This window comes from Ostrea edulis, chromosome 7 (genome assembly GCF_947568905.1).
Source record: "Ostrea edulis chromosome 7, xbOstEdul1.1, whole genome shotgun sequence".
Classification (NCBI taxonomy): domain Eukaryota; kingdom Metazoa; phylum Mollusca; class Bivalvia; order Ostreida; family Ostreidae; genus Ostrea; species Ostrea edulis.
In genome coordinates this window covers 18,948,845-18,965,602 of record NC_079170.1, presented here as the reverse complement: position 1 = coordinate 18,965,602, position 16,758 = coordinate 18,948,845, and the positions used below count along the sequence as shown (strand labels likewise).

General features: G+C 35.9%; 2 pseudogenes; one reads left to right on the top strand and one right to left on the bottom strand.

Moving 5' to 3' along the window:
* Positions 1 to 807: 807 nt before the first annotated feature.
* Positions 808 to 2,046, top strand: LOC125649924 (uncharacterized; annotated as a pseudogene).
* Positions 2,047 to 2,290: 244 nt separating this feature from the next.
* On the bottom strand, positions 2,291 to 6,793 carry LOC125651227 (uncharacterized; annotated as a pseudogene).
* Between the last annotated feature and the right edge of the window lie 9,965 nt (positions 6,794 to 16,758).

The following is a 16,758-nucleotide window of genomic DNA, read 5'->3' as shown; positions in this document are numbered from 1 at the left end:
GACGTACTTCTTCCCCAAATTCATCATTCGACTCACTCTTTTGGCGAATTTCCGCCAATTTTCTGCGAACCGTAGCCGGAGGGTCCTTTCTCCCAAAACGTTTGGTAAGTCTGTCACGGAGAGACTTGTAATCAGCTGTTAAGGCCCTTGGTAATGAGCACACATACCACATGGCTTTACCCTTTAAGCTTTCATACAGCCTATCTATCTTTTCAGCCTCTGTCCAAGCATAACGTTCAGATAACCTCTCAAATGGGACAACGAAGACTTCTATGTCGTTCTGGCCTTCGTAAGTGGGTAACTTAGTCTGCGGGCCCTTATTAGGCACACCATGTTCCATAGACCTAGAGTTGTTTCGATTTGGTCCATAAGGAGTGGGTTTTTGCTCTTGTCTGGCCCCAATACCACGCAAGGCATCTTCAAATGGTCTGTCAGCACCTCTGCGATGTTGAAGATTGTCCGTAGCTTGAGAAGTGTTTGGATTCTGTTGTCTCTGCCCCAAGACCGTATGTACCATTCATACATGCATTAAATAATTTCTTTCAAAAGGCGAAGTCTACTTTCGTACACATCCTGTACCATCTATCGAATACAGCGTTGATTCTACAGATAAATGAAACAATTTACTTTTTTTTAAATTGTTATTTAAAGTGTCCATGAAGTCAAAATATAAGTTAGTCTGAACTGATGTATCTTTATTAATAAAATACAGATTCGAAAGTCTCACGCTTCTAAGTGCCTTTATAAGCGAGATATCCACGGTAAAATTTCCGATTTTCGCACCTGCTCAAAACCAATCAGCGGCACTTCCGGTTTTACTATATATAGCGATTGGGGTCTGTGACGTCACAACACATCAGTTTCAAAATGGCCAACGTAAGACATAGAGATAGCAGATCGTCAACTTCCTCCGACATCGGACTTCACATGTCGTTTGAAGTCTCATCTTGTGACGATAGCGACGGAGAAGACCTGCAGGACATTGTTCCTTACCAGTTTGAACCTGAGGCTTCTGAATCGAATGAAAGCGAGCAAGATTCCTCGAAGATCAGCCGAGACTGGACAACACCGATTGGTATATTGAAATTGACTTCGATATAGCCTGCTTACAATTTTTTCTACCCAAAACTTTATTAGTTTTCAAAAAGTGGTACATTCTAAATAAACGAATATAAAAATTCGTTTCTTTATCTGTTTTTAACTGCTTAAGTCATTTTAACGATAGGACATTCTATCTAGGGTACACAGTATATATCTAATGGACAAGCGGATAGTCGTGTATCCAAGCCGTATATTTTCTAATATATATTGTTTATTGGCTTCAGATTTGTGAGTTACGTCCATAACAACAGTAACAAAAATACTAAATACCGTTAATAATAGAATCTTGTAAATAAAGATAAATATTTAGACTTGCATAGACACGGAATTTGTGTATAACTATATGATTTGTAGGTGTACTTGTGTATACTGTGTACTAATGCCTACACAGAGGGAGAGCATCTGCTGTTGTGAAATTGACAGAGTCAACAGCAAAAAGGATTCATCTGACCGAAAGCTTTCCTGCATCACTTATCATCCTGGATTCTCATCGGTGTGCCTAGATGTGTATGTGCTTGAGACAGCCTACTATCAGTACCGCTCCCAGTATGGAGAATTACAGACCAGCATTGAAGAGTAAGAACTTATACTGTATTTCATTTTATAATCATCCTATCTTTACTTCATTTTAAATAGTCAGGAAACAAAGGTGTACATGAACACATTCATAAGTGTTTATACAAATAAGTGGTTTTCTAATGTATACAAACTTTCACAGAAGGAACAGATATACATCATATCGACAACTTGTGTGCTGGTGCTGGGGCTACCTTGGGAAAAATGTCAGAGTCCCCTTACCATCTTGTGCTGTTAAAAAGATAAGAGCTGCATTTCCATCTGAGGACTGAGGGTTTCAGGGACCCACAATAATGCAGGTATGTGCAAGAAATGCATTTTCATTTTAAATTCAGCCCTAGTTCTCTACTTACAATTTGATACAGCTGAAAAATCAAAATCCATGTCGTTGAAATTACTTAATTTTGGGGGTCTCTGTGGCCGAGTGGTTAGAGTATCACATTCAAAATCACACAGCCTCTGGTCGGCGCGAGTTCGAATCCTGCTCGCGCCGGTAAGTGAGAAAGTTTACTTTCGGGAGGTCGGTGGTCTCTTCAATAAAACCTGGGCGTCACTAGATAACCGAAATATTGTTGAGTGTTGCGGAAAACAGCAAAACACAAAACAAACTAAATTTTGTAGTAATCATTATTCGAGAAAAAAACAATAAAATTCACAGTACATGTGATTGGGATATGAAAAAGCTAATTACACCTACTGTTATTAATCATCATTATGCTACTAAAATATTGACAAACTGAAAAAAGAAACCTTTTCACTGTAAAGTTATGAAAAGGAAAGTATCGGCTACAAAAATAAATTTGAACCATGGAACGGGATGTGAACCCTGCTTTTATGTTCCCATTAAAGAGTCGAGGGATAGGGTAAGAGGGGACAGGAGTTTATATACAAGCAAAGTCTCTACAAAATGTCACTAGAGTAAAATACACAATATGCTAACTTATCAATTTACAATAACTAAACACTGTATATATACTAGAAATGTTTACAACTAATCTATCTATAGCAATATATACAATGTCATTTCCTATCAAGTCCAACTAGTTACTCCAGGTCGAAACTGTCACACACTTGTCTCCTTCCTACAAAACCGTGACTTGAAATTACACACTGCCTCTTCTTTTTCAGGGTGCATGAATGCGCTGCACAGAGGAGGTGGCTTCACTGATGGCAGGCAGGCAATGGGTTCCAGCATTGTCGCAGTAGCTGATTTTAGGGTTTCCTTCATCAGTGTTGATGTGTATTCTGAAATGTTAAAGAAGATCAGAAACATTCTACATATTTAAAGTTCTTTTGCTTTTGATGTTATTTTTTTTACTGTACTGTACAATACTGTTATGTATCAATAAACAATTGTTAGTCATGATTTCATTTCTACTTGTCTTGATAAGGCTAAAAAATGTATGTTGGTTTCCACTTTCCTGTCCAACCCTAAAAATGGATTCATCGGATTGTCCATGACAGTATATTGGAACGCACTACCTACCTGAACTTTCAAAAACCCTAATTTACCTTACCAACATAAATTTTGTATTAAGTCTACGTTCATGCTTTTGCATCTCGCTGTGCGTAAGAGTTGCACAAAGGGAAAGAACTATTGGGCAACTCGGAAATTGCATATTACTAGCACCGGCTGAAGTTGACTGAATTTCAATGCACGAAGGTTCTTCGATCTTCCACCTCTGGGGCATAGGAATAATTTAACATATAATAAAAACCAACAACCTACCTACCTACCGTTAAAAATTTTGAGGTGAAAGTGGAAACCAACATATATATATATTGGCCTAAGTGACCATAAGAAACTGATTATGTGATAGGTACCGTATGTAGGCTCCACTGTAACCTTCCGAACACTATAGTCGCCCTGCTTAAATTTTGGGAAACTTATCTTGTACTGCAGGTCACCATCTCTAGTAGTAGCTTGTGACCTGGATGCATTCTCGTTGTAGTGAATGGCAGCTATCATTAGACTATAATATAATGTATATTTTTGGTAGTAAAAATCTAATCATAATTATTATGATTTACCAGGTACAAAATAATATAGTGGGGAAGGGGGGGGTCATTTCTTGTTTGAAATAATATTATGGATATTTGTTATTATGCATGCTCACCTACAATACATGCCATGGTATGAAAATGAAACCATCTTTGGGGCAAAATGGTTGATGGTGCTGTGGAACGCCTCAATCTGGGAAGTCTGGAAGAGGGGGGAAAGCTTCGGGATGTCCTTCTTCATCTGTTTGGAGAGTACCAGATCTGACATCTTCTCACTGGCTTTTGATCCTATCCAGAAAGAAGAAAACAAATTATTTTAAAAGCTAAAAACTTATTTACTCAGTTGTAATATTACATAGTGAATAGGTAGCTTTGGATCAATCCATAGAATATCTTTGTATTCTTTATCAATTGGAAGTATAAATCAAATGAGTAGAATATTTTACCTGCTTTCAACCACTTCTTCTTCTGCTCATTGCCTTCAAGGGTGCTGTGGGCACATGTTGGAAATAAAGTGTTGTGGCCGGTGTGGACATTGTGGATGTGGTTTTGGACTGACTCCCATTTGGCCCATATCACCTCTCCATTCCCATCTGGTGTGGAGGCCGCAACCCAGTACATGTGGTTGGTCAGACTCTTGCACCACTTGACCAGCTCTGCACAGTCCTTAAGCTTGGATGCTGTAACAATTTTCTTCTTAAGGCCTGAAATATTTTAATTAAAATGTGAAAAGATGTCTTGAATTTTTTATATAAATGAACAAACAATAAAGCAGAGAATTTTAATTCCATCTAAACCCCATTAAAAAAAAAAAACTTCAGTTGCTATTTCAAATGTAGTTTGTTATCATACTTATGTCCTTTCTGTGTAATTTATTATTCCTAAGGGTTGTTTAAAATTGTTTTATACATTATTAGGGCAATTATATCATTAATTATATCATTACAGTAGGCGATATATATTAATAATAATATGCATTTTAATTCTGACACTATGCATATTTTATTCACATGTATGTACACATCGTAAAGCACTTTAGAGAACTAAATAAATGATGATAGGGCGCTATACAAATCTTTTGATTACAATTACAATCTTTATCTCCAACACAGGACAATTGAACAATACAAGTAAAACTGAATAAGTGAAAAACAATGCCAAAATCAAATCAAATTCAATATGTTCCCAAACTTTGTTTGGGGAACATAATTATATCAAATTCATTATCATAATAAAAACTGTAGTATACCTTTAGCTACATGCCAGACATCATAATAATGCACAATGTCGGGCAAGTTCTCTCTGATCCATTTCTGGATTTGGAGATATCTGTCTGTGACGATGGTCCCAACTTGTAACTCATGGACTTGTAGCCATTGAATAGCCCGTTCCAGTCCCTTTTTTCCATGCCATTGCTGTTCTTCACTCCATTGCTCTGTAAATCAAGATCAACTTTATGAATCAAATAACTTTATGAATCAAATATCAATAAAAGAAGTGTGTTAAATTTGTAATAAGTACATTTTAACAAACTATTAAGAACTGAACTGCACAAAATATATGATACATAAACTTGAATTATAGGAATGTGATGCACTATTTCACTCTTACTTGAACTAGCTGTATGTCGATGACAATACCTTCCTCTAAGTCAATGGTGCTGTATGAGCCATCCTTGGCAGAGTGACCAGGAGAATCAGCTCTACCATTCCCACCAATGACAAGGGGCTGTCCCTTCTGCTGACATCGTTTAACATACTCCATCTGTTAGCTGTTCCATACACGGGCAATGGAAGGGAACAAAATGGAGGACTGATGGGTGGCGAAGGTTCTCCGTGAAATGGTGGCAACCCCCATACACTGCAGTACACGTAAAACCTTTGCTGCCAGGGCTCCAGAAAACAGGATGCTGGCAGACAGGGCAAGGTTCCCAGCTGGTATGGTTCCAATGGATGGCTGACTGCACCACTGCTAGGTGTATCCACAAAACATACACTCCGTAACAATCCGGACCATGGTCCCAACTACCTGCTGCACATCTGCTCTGGCAAACCGATGGTACATCTTGCAGCAGTTGAACAGATCAAGTAGCTGAGATTCGCTCACAATGAACTTCCTTTCTTCTAAAGGGTTGTGTGGTACTTCACCCCTAAGATAAATAAAACACACGAGATATTCAATAATTTCATAGATAGTCCATTCAAACCAATTTCTAGCTTCGTTTTCTAAAATTATATGCATATTATTTAACAAACTTAGAATATTTTAGAATATCAAATACTCTCATTGAAAATTTGAATTTGAAAGAATTAGACTAAACGTGTTCATGAGGAGAGGATATTGACCACAAAATTTAAAGCAAAAATTTAACTACCAAAATTTTGCCCTAAATGTAATGGTAATTACCCTGTCTCTATCAATAAATAACTAAACTCACTCCATATCAAGCCGTGATTCATCTGAACTGGAGCCTGATGGTTCATACATGGAGGCAGCTTCACTGTCACAAGGAGTAGCCATAGATTGGTCACTACTAGAGGAGTCATGTATCAAAGCAGGTTCTTGTGCTGATTGCGAGTCTGGGATATCATCTCTCCCATTAAACTGCACTCCGATACTCCTCATTCTTGGTTGTAGCTCTGCTTGAACACCTTGATAAAAGACAGAGAGAATGAGTTTACTGTCTGTGACCTACAAATTCTCTAACATTTTAATTGGTTTATAATCATAGATTTGCATGCATCTTTTAATTAAATAATCACCTTTTATTAATCATATTCATTTTTTTTTTAATGTACTGTATTATATTTGACAATATATTTATGAAAATTGCTGCTAAAAATTTAAACATAAAGATCCAGTTTAATAACTGGAAAACAAACGCTATCAAAACAGAAACATACCTTTCTCTTTCAAATTTGCAGATACTTGCACTCTGCCACTTCTTGTACGAGGGCCTGTTGTCTGGCATGATGTGGTGTTTTTTTTCTTCATGTTGATTCTGATAAAAGAAAATATATTTCATGAGACGAGTGATAAGGCAGATGAATGACAATGTCTAATTGTCAACGCACGCAAATAAACCTTAGTAAATACACTTCAACACAAACATCTTGCTTTGTCTGGGTTGTGTATTCATGGTGTCGAGATTGTAAGATCCCGAACCCGATCATAAATGTACATAATACCTAATCGAGTAATGGTACCAAATGTACATGAACTGATATGGGAAATATCAATTTAGTAAATAGTAGTGTTGTTCATTAAATCATATAGAGATCAACACATACTCATTTTAAAATACTGACTTTAACCCCTCTCCCCATCCCTTTAGTTATTACTTACACATGTAGCTGGATCTGGACCAGATGGACCCAGAGTGTCTGCGGCTACCATCATACATCCTGTATCCATGCCCTCATTTTCTCTTTCCTCAGTGGCTTGATCAGGACCAAGTAATTCAGCTAGAACCTAAAATATACAATACAAATGTTAGGAATCAATAGTAAATATACCATTAATTTGACAGGAATATTACATGTATATATACTGAACATTTGCCAGAATGTACTTCATATTCCTAATTTTCCCATGATGTGTTGCAAGTCTAACTCTAATTATGGTTTTCAATTGTAATCATAATATACTAGTATATACTGCTTTAATGCTATATAGCAAAAAGGATGCCCCTAGTTTCTATTGGTGTGTATTTCAAGATTAATCATGGTAAAGATTCTCTTGTAATGATATATTTGATAGTTTGAAAATTGTATCAGTAAAGACAAACCCTGTTTCTTTCCCGTTTGGCTACAACCGAGCGCTCTGGGGTTGGGGACGACAAGAATGCCTCGTTGAGGTTGTCCCGTTTTCTTTTGGGGTAGATGGACGGTACCGATCCTGCACACAAACGTCTCTTGACCGTCATACCAAACTCCCTCATCAAGGAATACTGGGGTTCAAAGCAATCGGGGTTGAAATGTGCGGAACAAATCACGGTGTAATTGGACGGATCACTCCATTCAGCACGTGTAAGTTTTACGAAACGAGTCCACGCAGCACGCTGTCGCTCTTCCTTCGGGAAAACGTGCACGGAAACACTGTCTGATGGTTTATTGATGCAGCCTGCAACAACACACATACGTCCAGATACTTTAGCAGTCATTCTTCCACGATTACCTCCACGATATAAACAAACTCAGAATTGCGCCAAACATGTGTTGTGACGTCACGTCCGGAATACCAGCAACAGCCTCGTTATAGATGTCGTAAAGGTGTGCATTCGAGCGAAGATCACTTTTTGACCTATATCTCGCTTACTAAACAGAAAATCAACGTAATTTTTCGACATATCGTTTTTATTTATTAAACTGCGTCAAAAAACATACACTTGTATTTTGACTTCATAGACACTTTAATAGCTATGCCGACTTGTTACCTCTAGGAACTTCCAGTCAGCAACCCCGTACATTACCAAACACGTGTTGATTCGCAATGAAAAAACAAATGTCCAAAATCTCAGCCAAATTCGCCCGAATGCGGAGAATCCTGGTCGAATCTCGTTTCTGACACCAGTTGTAGTACTTTTGGTAGCAGCACTACAACTATCGGCCAATATGACCGAAAAACAACAACTAGACGCGAGCTGGCTATCAAGAAGTGTATTCTATGAAACAGCCCACGAAAACTCTGCACGGGTTAACAAAAAAACAGGGTAAAAATAGAATATAAGCGTTAAGTAAAACTAGTCCAATGCATCACAGTATAATACCGGTAAAATTGATATACCAGAACACACTTTGAACGAAGGTGTAATACACAACAACGTCCACAGGCCTCATCACTGTTTTCATTTTTGGGAGTTGATTTTATCAACTCCTCTATGCAGTCACTCGGCTCAAAGTGGTGTGGACCTGAGCACTTCTTTACAAACAGATGCAATGTTAGCGCTAGCAATAAATAGTTCGTAAACCATTCACGTATAACATGTTTAAATGCATAATTTCTGTAAAATTGACTTTTCTTCCGTCGGTCAGTTGAGTATGTAAATTGAAAAACGACCAAAATATAGCTAGAAATACCATTTAATGACAACATCGATATTTCACACTATTCAAAAATTCCTACACGCAGACAAATATCACCGATCATAATATACAGTAGAGGTCAAAAACACGGGCCCCGCGGACTGAAAGTCCATGCTTTAGCGTGGGCCTAGGAAAAAAGTCCGTGTTTTTTAAATTGCGGTTTCGATGTATTTTATAACAATTGCGTGGACCTTTCAAAGTAAATTCAAAGATACACGTACACATGTGTCCACAATCGGGAAATCAAACGATCGACAATGATAGTAGCGTCAACTGATTTGTGTCAGCGTCAAATTGAAGCGAACCAAAATATCATGAATCGTCACATTCAATGTTAGAGTGGCTGCAATCATTGTCCACTTTCATGATAAAACTTCTGAGCTCGACAGTAAATTCATTTTAATAATTTTAGTATGGAAACAGCTAGTCATGCAGTTTAAACGTTTTCAAACTTAGTTGCATATTAAATCAAATATCGATGGCAAAAAAACCAAACAAATATTTTGTTGTTTTTAAGACAATTTGTCATAAGTTTGAAAATCAAACCACACGCCCTAGAATTTCAGGTTTTTTAATAAGCGTCAGCTGATTGACAGATGGGGTACGTGTATACCTCGTGTAAAATAATAGAAATTAGATCAAAGTACTGAAAGTACTGAGAAGCGCTAGACTTGTAATGATGATGTATGTATATACAAGTTACAATAGTACTATTAACATATCAGAACAAAATTGTCAATAATTTGCTGCAATTGCTAAGTATTAAAGGAAAGAATAAAATATTGGAAGTTCGCAACACTTTTCTAAGCAATTATAAATACATGTTATACTAGTATTTATAAATACATGTTATACTAGTATTTATAAATACATGTTATACTAGTATTTAAGACGGGGATTTCCTTATGAAATATTTTTCATGAAATGGAAGAATGAAAATATTTTATAGCAATTCACATCTTTGTTCAATCTAGTTCGATTCTTATTGTATGAATGATTAATAACGTAATGGGACTGTTAAATTAATGAAATCGCCACATTTTGTAGTGAATATACATATTATGCGCAAAAGTTTACTGGAATAAATTACAAACTCGTTTTGATATGTAGAAAATACACCTTTATATTAAATGACATCTAAAAAGAATAATATTTGGTTTTTCCTCAACACATTGTTACCACATTTGAATTTCCCGATCCGTTTTTCGTTGTATTCCGTTTTCCTTTCCGCGTTTCATTGTTGTTTATATATATATAATTGATCTTAAAACAAGTGAAAGTAAACATAGCAGAAAGATTTTGTCTTTATACATACATTGATACATTAATAAATATCAATGCACATTAATTCATATCAATGAAGATATGATACATTATTCAATCATTTTACACAATGTATTAAAATTTCCTGAGCTACAACACTAATAAATATAGAGTGCATACATTCAGCAATTGAGGCCAAAGCAAAAGATTTTTTTCTTCTCACGTAGAAGTTTATTAATAAATTATGCTTCATAGGAATGTAAAAACAGGTCATATATATGAAAAGCCTAATATGCATTTTCATAAAAACTTAAAGTACCTATGTTACTCTTTATACTAAATCAATTCATTAATTCATCAGCAAATGTGAATCATTACTACGGCTGTGCTCTGCAATGCATGCAAGCAGGTAGTTATAATTATACAGTATTAAAGTTGATTAAGAAGTACCATGTACAAGTTACTGCTCATAAATGGAAATTGAATGGTTGAAAGTTTCCCACATATATTGAAATATACATAGTTTTCTTATCTATATCTATACATTGATCTGAAATAGACAATGCTATACCACTGTCTCTGCATAATAGTTTCTTTTTTCTTATCCTGGAATATAAAAGAAAATAAACACACACACGCGCGCGCGCGCGCGCGCGCGCGCGCGCATTTTATTCCGTATCAGTATACATGCATCCATTTAAAAGTTGAACGAGTTCTTAAAAATTATTGGAAGTTATAGAGGATGTCTATATTGCGTGTTTTGATATTTGGTTTATCCAACGAGTTGATATGGTGTATTTATTCGCGAGGCTTGCCGAGCGAATAAATACACCATATCAACGAGTTGGATAAACCAAATATCAAAATACGCAATTATAGATGTTCTATTTATCTCATGCGTCTTCTTTTCACTTAATTTTGAGATGATCCCCAGTATGGTAGAAACAGCTGATTGGATTTGTTTTGAATCCGTGGCTCAGACGTCGTGCTTAATCTGTCTACCTTACGCGGGAAACATAGTGCGCTTATAAACCATTAATATACAGTACAAAAGGGCATTTTTATAAAAGAAACCATGGATGAAAATTGTTTTAGAAGGGATTATAGTTTATAATTAATAATGGTTTTGCCATTCCAACAAAGTAACAACTATTGACCGAGTATTTATTTTTTGACGTAGGCCTGACCTTCTGATAAAAGTTTGATGTCGTCGTCGTTTTGAAATAAACAATTGTAATAACGAATTAACGATCAATGAAAGTAATATTTTAATGCAGTGTTATTAGAATGTTCAACAGTTTACAATGAAAAGTAGCAGTGTTTGTGCATTTGGATTTTATTTACGTAGTTTCGAGCGAGAGGAAATCCTGAGGCACTTTAAATAGGCCTAGCCTAGTAAGTAAAGCTGTTGAGATTTGTTACATTTAATATGCTCCAGAAAAAAGAGACTGTGCCTGTGAATACTTGGTACCGCAGCATGTCGAGGTACTTTCGATTAGGCTGGTCCAGTAGGCGGTCGATTCCTTGTCGATGAAAATAGTGTGCACATATTTTTGTTTTCTGATCGTAATTTTTGAGTAGTTACAGACCGAGTTGGCATTTTGGTGGCCGGTAACTTGCATTATATATGTCAGTGGGGGCAACATTTTAATTTTGCTATAAAATAAATTCTAAATAAATACAGAATAATAAGTTTTACCCTTTATTTCATGCATGGATATGCATAAAAAGATTAAAAACAAAAATATGTCATCCAAGCGGGGACAGTGTCAAAAGTAGTTCGGACCGGAAGTGCTTTATCAAACGGGCGTGTGATAAAGCTAATGCTTTATCTCACTTTCAATATACACCACACGTATTAGATACATATTTATAACTTTAATCTGTGACATGCATTTTATAGTAGTACAGGCTTTGAAGGTAGATCCTTAATGTAAACTGATGAATTCATTTAGGATTGTGCGCTGCATGCATACCAGCTATTTCCCCAAAATGAATCTCGGAAAGAAAAAAATCACAATGATTATTATTCTAAGCTATCTAAATATAAAAACTGATTGATGGATTGTTTTTACGTCCCGTCGAGAACATTTCACTCATATTGAGACGTCACCAACTGTAGGTCAAGTACCACAAAATTAGACCTACATGTATGATTAGCGCTCAGGGCCGTAGCAGTGAGAGTTCTTTATCTTGCCAACATAAAAAACTTTACATGATATAATATAGGTACATTGTACCATTAACACAACATGATGATTTACAATTTCGGAAGAGGCTTTCTGCTCTACATCATTAATATATATTTAGGTTTTCTTACAGATGATAGGTTATAGAGAAGATATTTGAAAATTGGTCAATTTCTGGTCGTTTTAGCCCCGCTTCTATGGCACCAGGGGTGAAGGAATCCGAACTTATGTCCCCCTATCCCAATGATGTTTCATACCAAATTTTAAAAAATGGAATGATAATCATGAAAAATTAAAAATGTTCAATTCTTAATTAATGTATGTATAATCATTGACCATTTTGGCCCCATCCCGATACTAATACCACTGCACTTGGGCTAATGAAATTTACAATTTTGATAAAAGACTAAGTGTTCTTTCTAAATAATCTATTTTAGTTTTGATTTATTTTAGTTTTTATTTAGTATCAATAACACTAAAGATGGTGTTATTTAAATGTTTTACATATAAAGACTTTATACCAAGTTTAGCTCCGCCCCCAGGAGTCAAAACCACGATGAGCATGAAATTTACAATTTTGGTAGAGGCCGTCCTGCTATACATCACTATGCATTTAGTTTTTCTTACAGATGTTCGGTTATAGAAAAGATTTTTTTTTCAAAATTGATAAATTTTTACAGTATTTATCGGCTACTAAGGCCCCAGGGGTGCAGAAGTCCTGAATTTTACAATTCATGTCCCATTTGTCCAAAATATGTTTCATACCATATTTGAAAAGAATTGGAATGGCAGTTATGAAGAAGTTAAAAATGTTCAATTGTTAACACACGGCAGACGACGCACCACGGCGGACGCTGACCAATTGTAAAATTGCCCAACTTTTTATTTTGTATTGTTTATAGTAGTTATGAGATTGATCACTGTTCGTTATCTTCCCCCTTTCACACGGCTGTTCAGTAAAGAAGCACAAAATGAAACATATAGAATAATTAACAATTCGCACACAGCTTTTCAGAAAAGAGAGCTTAAAAGATTCTGTACTGTAGGTTGGAGAATACTCGGTGCATACAATGAGTCCTAACTTGGCAAAACGTGAATAAAATCCATGGATGATCATACAAAATAAATTCTCCTAATTTCTTGAATTGTTTCCGGCTCAATTTTAAGATGTAATCCTAATTGTGAATTTATTTGATTCAGATTTTAATTTTTGTACAGTCATTCTCTAATATACAGATATATGACTATTCAAATATGAAAAAGAAACTTAACTTGATATATTACATGTGTGTATCTGTAATTATAAGTTTGTAATTGGAGTAGTAAGCCTAACTTTTAAAAAAGATAGATTAGGTATTTCATTTATAAAAGTGGAACAATTCTAAGAAATGACTTAATGAAAATATTTACTACGTGATGTACCAGTATATGTCAGATTAATGTAATGTGTTAATGATTACTTGAAACGGGACCATACGTTTTCTAGTAATGTGACAGATTTTTGTTTGTTCTAGTCGGGTTCATACCCCTCTGAACATTTTTATGGTTCGTGCGTGTGTGGTTATAGTTGACTACTTGAAATGGGACCATACGGTTCAAGTACTGTTACATCATTTTCTTTCTTTAGGGCAGGTTCATATTTCTATGTTCAATACACATATTTTTGATTCAATATCATATGTTCCAGCACAGTAAACTTCTCACTAGGTTCACAATAGGACCTAGCCTCCCTGTAATATTATCTACTAAGATATACTTGTATAGATTATGCACTTGTCAATGATACCCATTTACAATGTATTTTAGGGGTATTCTGCCTTTTAAACTATGTTTTAAATATAGTGTTTTTTAGTTTGTGTATTATTTGTTAATCAAAGATCCTTGTTGTTCGGTTAGTACCTGTGGACAATTCCTCCAAAGAAGAGAGGTTCTGTACCTCGGGTCACCCACTCAAAACGGACTCGCAGATCCACACCTGTTACAAGCGCAAATGTAGCAGACCCAGCCCACCCCCCAACCTACGGAAATATATTACAACAATTAGCCAGGGCTCTACTAGAACAAGGGTCCCTGAACAGCATAATCATCTCTAGTCAGGAGCAGGCCAGCGTAGCTGATGTTGAACCACAAGTTCCACTGCAACAAGCTACTAGTACAACTACCGGGGACCTTTGTAATGTGATGGGGTACCTTTTCACAATGAAATATTCCCCTAGTACTATTGCATTACATATGTCTGTTATTAGTTTTCTGCATAAGGTCTTGAGCATCAGTGACCCAACACAAGATTTTGTTACAAAAAAGATTTTAAAGGGTTGCCATGTTATGGGTCCTTCAAAGGATGCAAGGCTTCCTATTACAGCCAATATTCTACATAAACTGTTATCAGCACTAAACCATACAGTGCCTCAATATATTCAAGTCGCATTTTGATAACGCCAATATCTCTGTTGGCATCCCATGCCTCTTTACGACTTGGAGAAATCCCTGTAAAATCACCTAAGACAAAATCCCAAATTCTGCAGCGTTCAGACATTTCTTTCGAATATGAAAATGCACAACTTTCTGTAGTACAAATAGTAATGAGGCATTTCAAGACAAACAAACAGCATGAGCCTTTAATCATTTGCCTTACAATATAAAACAAGTAAAACTAGGGATGTCTGTCCTGTATGGGCTATGTGGGAGTACTTGCAAGTTTCGAAACACACATCCGGTCCTCTTATCCAACTTCCGGATGGTTCTCCTGTTCCTTATTCTAAAATAGCGCTTTATTTAAAGCAAGCAATACAGTTCAGTGGTTTTGATCCAAACAGTTTTAAGGGACAGAGTTTAAGAATCGGTGCTGTAACACACGTGGCTTCCCTGGGCTATTCCGACAATTTAATACAAAAATTAGGCAGGTGGCATTCAGAGGCATTTCCCAGATATATTAGCAATGAGTCGTTTCGGATTTAAGACCCTTCCCTCATGGGTAGTCCAGATATGTCTGCTGCCCTTTATCCGTTAAGTTGAAATTCATGTGCAATAACCAAATTTTCTTTGACCCTGGTGCAATTTATTGATTTGTGGTATATTATTGTACATATCATTTTGGGGTTTTATGGTATTTCATATCACTTCCTTATGTATGCAATAATTCTAATCCACAGTGTATAAAAATCTATATAATATATGCATCAGTGTCAGTTCAGAGATGTCTGCTGTCACTTAGTCTGTGTATATGTTGGTGTTGCAGTTCAGATATGTCTGCTGTGTGAGACTGTGTTCATGTAAAACTTATACGGTACCAATTTTGATGCACAGCTGTGCATTTCGACAACTAATGTCTCTTCAGTGATGCTCAACCGCAATGTTTGACATCCGAAATAACAATGTAGGTTTAGAGCTATTATAGGGGAAAACAGTGTGCCAAAAAAGTGGAGTCAAATTCGTATAAGGATCAGTTCAGATATGTCTGCTGTCCAATTTTTCTGCATGTATACATTCTTTTTGTTGGGTGTAATTACATATGCCCAGAGGTTTCAATAGTTCTCGGTCACTTCCTTTTATATAGATAGTATTTGTAGAGTTCATTTCTGCTTTGCTGATAATTTTGTTCATCTGCCTTGCCAGTTGCCTTTGGGTGGGCGGATCCAATTTGCAATTGGATTATGGCCTGTTTTATTTGCAAAACCCACCTTATTTGATTGCAGGCGGCTCTATTTCAATATTTCATTATGTGTTGTATGGAGTCTGATTGCATAATCATACCTATGTGATACATATGTTCTTGTATTTTTGTTTTCGACTCATTCTGACCCCCACTAGCTTATTCTGTTATATAACTTCGTCATTTTCAAAATAAATGACATATTTGCAATTCTCATCACTGTCCTGTTTTCACTGCTTTTATCAAATAACAAGCAAAGGCTACTTGGCAAGTCATATTAACTAAGGAACATAAATATCATGAATGCATGTATGAATAAACATTAGTAATACATGTATGTGGTTACAGGAACTCGGAGCTATAGACTGTCAATCTGCAAATGAGTATGAGATCATCACTCGTGAATTTTAAATGTTTTCTACTATGATTTTCTATCAACACTGCAATTGTTTGCTACACATAAAGACAATCCATGGTCCCTGCATGATCTTATAGGATTCTTTTAATTAAAGCACCGTCCTGTGGTGTTTTATGCACATTTGTTACCAGATTTAATATACATGTTATATTTACAATTACAATCCTGCATAATGAATACAGGGAAAATCCTGTTCAATACAATATTAAGACATTCTTCAGCACCGTCCCCTGGTGTCCTTTGCAGCTTTGTGATTAACTTTTAAAATTATTACATACATGTATGTATACTATGCTATGATAATGGTATACATGTATTGTACTACATCTAGTCATGTTCTAATACCCTTTTATTGTTGCTTTCCCTCCACTTACAATCCATAATTGCTCAATTAATCATATCATCTACAGAAAAGTTTGAATTTTTCATTACCATTATCATACAAATACATGTCATGTATTTTTCATCCATAAT